Genomic DNA, 6500 nt, shown 5'->3' on the forward strand with positions numbered 1-6500 from the left:
ACTAGTATCGCAGAGGTCAGTGGTTCGAATCCCGTACAGGCCTGATTTTTTTCAGGTCTGATTTTCGCTATTGCTTAAATAGCGCTATCTACTGCGAGGATCGTGCATCATACGTATCTAATACCGCAGTTCAAAATATATGAACTTCATATGATCATTGCATAACATTGATATTATAAACATCTCGCAATCTCTTATGCAAAGGTGGCCGTGGGGTTCGAGATAAAATCAAATTATGCTTGGGTCATAATGTTGGCCTTTAGTGTTTGCAGCGCCGCCCGAGGTATCGACTTTTGATCGGCTCGGGCATGTAAATAGAGAGCTTTAGATTCGAGTGCGAGAACGAGTACGAGTACGAGTTTTAACCGCGCGAGATCTGGTACTAGTATCTCGTGCTCGTAGTCGTGCTGACGAAAATTGTAACTTTAGATTCTAAAAAAATGTATCGATCCGAGTGCGAGGGTTTACTGTAACAATCTCGCCATGTTTAGCCAAAAAATCTATCCTGTTAGCATCCGTTTACCTCCTTTGCGATTTATGAAATCACAACGATGGGAGGCAACATCCTTACAAGCAGTATGAAAGGATTGACGATGTTTTTGACGCCATTTCTCCTGAAGAGTTTGCAGCCGAGCTCAGGTTTGTCATCACAGGATTGCCTCTCCTTCTTCGGGGATTAGCAATTCCAGAAATGTTTACTTGTGCCAATGGCACGCTATGTTCAGGAACGAAAGGACTGTTGATTTTATTGAAACTTTTTTCTTACCTATGTCGTCTCTCGGATATGATTCCTCGCTTTGTTCAGTGCCCGAGCTGAGCTTAATCTTCAACGAGGTGATCAGCTTTACTTACACAAACCATGGATACTTGCTCAGAGATCTCGATCAACCCTGGCTGAGTAGCCAACATCTGGAAGACTTTGCTCTTGCTGTCCATGGAAAGGGAACAGCTCTTGAGAATTGCTAGGGGTTTGTAGACCTGACAGTTCGCCCAATTTGTCGCCCAGGAGAGAACCAGCGTGTAGCCAGTGGGCACAAAAGGGTACATGCCCTAAAGTTTCAATCATTTGTTGCGCCAAATGGTTTGATAGCCAATTTGTATGGACCAGTTGGTAAGCTAATACGATTATTTGCATCGTTCTGCTGTAATGCCTCCCCTTATTTAAGCCCCCAAATTTGAAACTGAATTGAAGTGTCACCACCGTAAATCCTCGAATAAGCACCCCCTTCGAATAAGTGCCCCTCCTATCGACCAAAAATTTAAAATAAGTACCCCCTCAAATAAGTGCCCCCTCCCCTCCCCTCATTTTGTGGATGAGTAGTGAGACAGCAAAGGATGCATGGTTTTCATCGTGTAGTATTAGATTTGTACATTGCACTAATGGTGAGTCAAACTCTAGGATGCGCAATGTGAGCACGCTAGTAAACTCGTACTTGTACTCGTTCTCGTACTCGAATCTAAAGCTCTCTAATGTCTCAGGCAATGATTGAGACTGTTTACTGCTTTGTGTCACACAACACTCCCTCTTACTGTGTGTTGTGTGACGGGCATAACTGCAGCTGCAAGAAATTTTCAAATCTACAGACATAAGGTAGCTGTAAGTGTCACGTCTACGGAGGTGAACTGTCATCTTTACTCCTTGGAACCTTTTTTCCTTTTATTGCAAAGACACTTTCATAGTTCCATCGATTAAATTGATTGTGGAATTTCCGTTTGCGACTAGCAGTACAAACCATTGTTCATTTTTATTTCCTCTACGACAAGGTGTTGACTAAATTCTCTTTCCATGAGCTCTTAGATCGGTTCTCAATAGCCACTCAAACGTTAAAAAGTTCGGAGCTTTTTTTTAAGAGCTAGGAGTTCTTAATCCCTCGAAGAAAAAATCCAATGTAAGTCACGCTTGCTACTTGCTAGGTTTGTTCGCGCTTTTGTTCAATCGATCTGTAGCTATTTCGATTTTCCATTACTTCAAGATATTGTTTATGTCTGTAGTTTTCACAGCATGTCCGGTATGAATGATCTCAACTAAATTAACTTGAATCTTGCTGCTTGCTTTATAAATCACGATGGTTGACCTAGCGAACTCTGGTGCTCGACACCACGTGTTTGCAGCACCAAGAACGCGACAGAATGGTAGACAGTCACAATGCCCTAAAATAACCCCGACAGTTTTTCGATCTGATCGTGAGTGGCCTGCAGAACGCAGTTAAACGCATATCATCAGATATCACAAACCTAGGCATCTGTTTTTTTTTAACTAACATTTTCGAATAACACCGTCATGCCTAAAAAAAGAATAGTTCTGACAGATGAGTGTACTTGCCTTGGTGTAATCAACCTTAAAACATTTGTTACCAAACGCAAGATTACATTACCTTCAGGCGGTAATGGTCGTTTTTCACGCCAAGAGTTGTGTTGGGTTCGATTTCAATTTCCACTTTACCGAGTACAATCAAATCCACAATTACCGCTGCAGTTGCTCCGCTATTACTTTCTATGCCAAATCTCCTTCCCTCCACATCGCCATCTTCAGGATTTCTCCCCAAGAGGCAGTACGCTTGCGAAAGCGTCAGCTTTTCACCTCGAATTTATTCACGATCGAAGTCGGGTGAGTTTGCAATCTCCATCACTACTTTTGCCATGGTTCTCGCTGCATGATCCATAGCCCCTGCTGCGACTGCCCCCCCCTTATTCTGCCATCTTAAATTGACGATCTTCGACGACGTTCTGGGCACACACCTCGAAATCTAAAGGAGGTTTCAATTTTCGAAGCAGCCTGTTTTAAGTATCAGCTGCACCCCTAGGGGTTATCGACTTTTGATTGGATATTGGCATGCAACTGCGAGGTGATGATATATCTAAGCACAGTCTTGTGTCACGCAATACTTCCTTTCCGTGTGTTGTGTGACAAGTCTCAACTAGAGCTGCAAAAAGAGACTGAGTACCGGGTAAGATTTCCGTTCAGCCTCATTCATTACTGTGTATGCAATTTTTTGATAAAAGAAAAAAATGTTTAAAACTGTAAGTTACCTTTGAGAGTAACGCTTCGTTTAGGAAAACTGGTTATGGGGAGATCATAGAAATATCTAGTTCCAATAAGTGTTTGACAACACGTTCCAATAGAATGGTATGGCTTGGCAAGATCACGTTTCTTCGGTTGTCAACAAAGTCAACCAACGCCTTGTTGTCCTGAGAAGAGTAAAGCAGATGCTACCACTCCAATCCCGTCTAACTCTCTACAATAGTCTCATCATTCCCCTGTTTGATTATGGTGACATTGTTTGGGGTGATGAGAACAACTCCACTCTCATGGAAAATCTTCAGATTCTTCAAAATAAATCTGCTAAGATAATTCTTAATCGCCATCCGCATGACTCGGCGTCCGAAGCTCTTGATTCTCTTGGTTGGAAGCCACTGCATCTCAGGCGACGTTTCCACCGTTGTACAACGATCTTCAAGTGTTTGAATGGTCTTATTGACTTTGATTTTAATTTTGTTAGAAGTAACTTAATTCATAATTACAAAACGCGTTCCAAAGACGATTTTCATTGACCTCGCGTAAGAACAAACTGGGGCAAACAACGTTTTACGTATCAGAGAATCGTAGACTGGAACTCTTTAAGTCAAGATATACGTGACACCGGTGTACTTTCTTACTTTAAATCTAAGCTCAAACATGCATTTTAGCTAAACATGCATTGTCGAGTGGAAGTAGGTTTCTATTCTTATATAGTTCTAGCTTAGCTTTTTAATTATTATTGTAATTCTTTTGTTGCATATGCAGGGCCTCACTGAAGAGCACCTTTTGGTGAAGTGGGCCCCTTGTTAAAATATTGTTATTATTATTAAGAATGAGGTCATTCTTGACGCCAAGTGTTTTATTAACTTAGGTTCGATTACAGCTTCCCCTCAATGCTGAAAACAACTGATCAAACCGCAGAAGTTCCCCCGTTGCTTTCTCTTTGCCAAGTTTCCTTTCATCCACGCTTCCAGTAGAAGCATTTTACCATCACAAGAAGTGCGCGAAAAGATCAGATTTTCACTCGAATTTGCCATCGATCAAAATGTGGCGAATTTGCTCCCTTCACTGGCTTGCTATATTTCTTGACATCTGCTCCAGTCTGTAGGCCCATGACGCCGCTGCTGCCGAACCAGCTACTGCCCCACCGGCCGCCACCTCGAAATATCGTTCTTAACACGATTCATGCGCACCTTTAAATGAGTAACAACATTTCTTCCTCGAGGGAGGAACTTAACCCCTGCAAATATTTCCAGAAATATTTAAATGCCAAGACCTTTTAGCTAACCTAGCCTAATACAGATTTGCATATAGCTCCGGGCATATAGCATATTTAACATCTGGAATGCCCCGAGGTAGTATTCAAGCGTAAGGTTAGAGAGCGAAGCCTACTAGTCTGTATACATTCCTTCAAATTCTCTCTTATATTTAAAAGCTAAATTCTCAGGCTGCTGTGACTTGTTGGATTTGTGTTGACGATTCAAAACGGCTGTTGTCTAATTTAGCTCGTCACGCTGGTTAGATGCTTGATTTCCCGGCGTGTTGCGTGACAGAGATAAAAGTGTAGAGCGGTCAGCGTACTGCTCAGCTTACTCCGGTAAACAAAGTGGTCCAAAGTGTGCCTGTGCCATGTGCCAAATTTTGTAATGGCAAACAAGCACAGTTTCACGCTGTCGGAACCAGTGTGTCTCACGGGAGTTACAAACAAACATACAGGTCAGCAAATCACGGTGTTTATTAAACGTATGCAGTTATTGTTCTATTCTTGGTTTAGAAATGCTGATTTCGTTCCCCATTTTGGACGTAATGCCGGTCTACGTATACCGTCTCACGTTTACACGGGCCCAGTGTTATGTCAGGCTTTGGTGGGGAGGGGATAATGGAAGATGAATACCTTGCCGAAGAACACAACACAGTAACACGCCGCTGATCGCACAACAATCTTCTATTAGTGTCTGAGTTTCTTATTCGAGGGAGAGCTTGTTCATAATTTTTCATTTTTCAAAAAAGAGTTATTTCTTTTTATTGTTTGTTTATTATGATAACAAAAGCCTGAATAGCCTAAAAACGACGAAGAAAAATGTACTTTCTGACGTTTGAGTGACATGGGAACGAATTAGTCAGAAATTTATATTCTGACGGCACGTTGAAGAGGCTCGCGTGGCATCACTGTAGTTTCGGGTTTAAGCGTTTCGCGGGAAAATTAAGTCATTCTTAGTAGGGCAGTCTTAGTTTGACCAATTTCATGTTTTCTTATTTAAAGTAATTTTGTTTTACAGCTCTCTGTAAAATATCACTGCTTTCACCGAATTTTCTGTGTGATTAGTAGTGTAACTAGGCTATTTTAATTACCTGGCCGCCGTAACGATTACAAAAGCTGACGCTCGAAACGTCAGATTTTGTAATCGTTACGGTGGCCAATTTACCATTTCAACTTTGTTGATATATCCAAATTATTTCGTTACTCCCACCGACGCAGCCCCAAACAGTTTCTTTCGAAACTATCAGCCTTTGTTCATTTGTATTTTAATTACCATTTCCTAATTCCTCGGGGTACAGTGCTGCTGCATTAGATGAGGAATACGTTTCCACGTATTTTTGGCCACTTCTAAAGAGTGGTTGTTTTTAGTGGTTTTTCGTATCTGGCGTAGCACAGGCTATTTTGTTTAAGTTTAAGTTTAAGTTTCGTATCTGGCGTAGCACAGGCTATTTTGTATGTATAACCCTTCAGTTTCAGTAAATACTTGCAGTACATACATTGCAGATTCTACAAGGATACTACAAGACTGGCTGACTCATCATAAATAAACTTTCACATTGAATATCTCGCTTGAGTGTAGTCAGAATGTCAAAATCATTGATAATAATAATAATAATAATAATAATAAGGAATATTTATACAGGATAGCCCTTCAGTGCAAGAGCACTGTTATCAATGGGGTCCTGTCTAAATAACATAATATATATATAAGGATAAAAACTAGAATAAGATAAGAATGACTACGCAACTAACTAAATGCCCTATACAAAAAATTGATCTAAAGACTCCCTAAATAGTACCCTACTGCTAATTTGCTTGACTTTTGAAGGTAAAAAATTAAAACCTGAAGCTCCTAAAAAATAAAAACTTTTCCGAGCAAAGTCAAGTCTCACTTTCGGCAGAGCAACGGTGGTCCCGCTGTTCCTCGTATTAAAATCTTGGGTGAACAATTTAAAATATTCTTTGAAAGGACTACAAACATTGCCTTTTAGGCTGTCAAAAACAAATAAACAAGCCTTTTTCTTTAAAAAATTTTCAATTGTGGGTAGACGGAGTGCATAGTTTAGACTTTTTGAGTTTTGCAGAATAATCCTGTGACTAAGTTGTTCCGGGTTTCTTATTTGGCACCTTCGTGTCTCTGACCAACCAAGCGTAATTTGACCGCAATAAGTGAATATGGGCATTATCATTGCTCTGTAGATTCGTTCAGCGCTTAAGGTG

Source organism: Stylophora pistillata, chromosome 14 (genome assembly GCF_964205215.1).
Source record: "Stylophora pistillata chromosome 14, jaStyPist1.2, whole genome shotgun sequence".
Taxonomy (NCBI): domain Eukaryota; kingdom Metazoa; phylum Cnidaria; class Anthozoa; order Scleractinia; family Pocilloporidae; genus Stylophora; species Stylophora pistillata.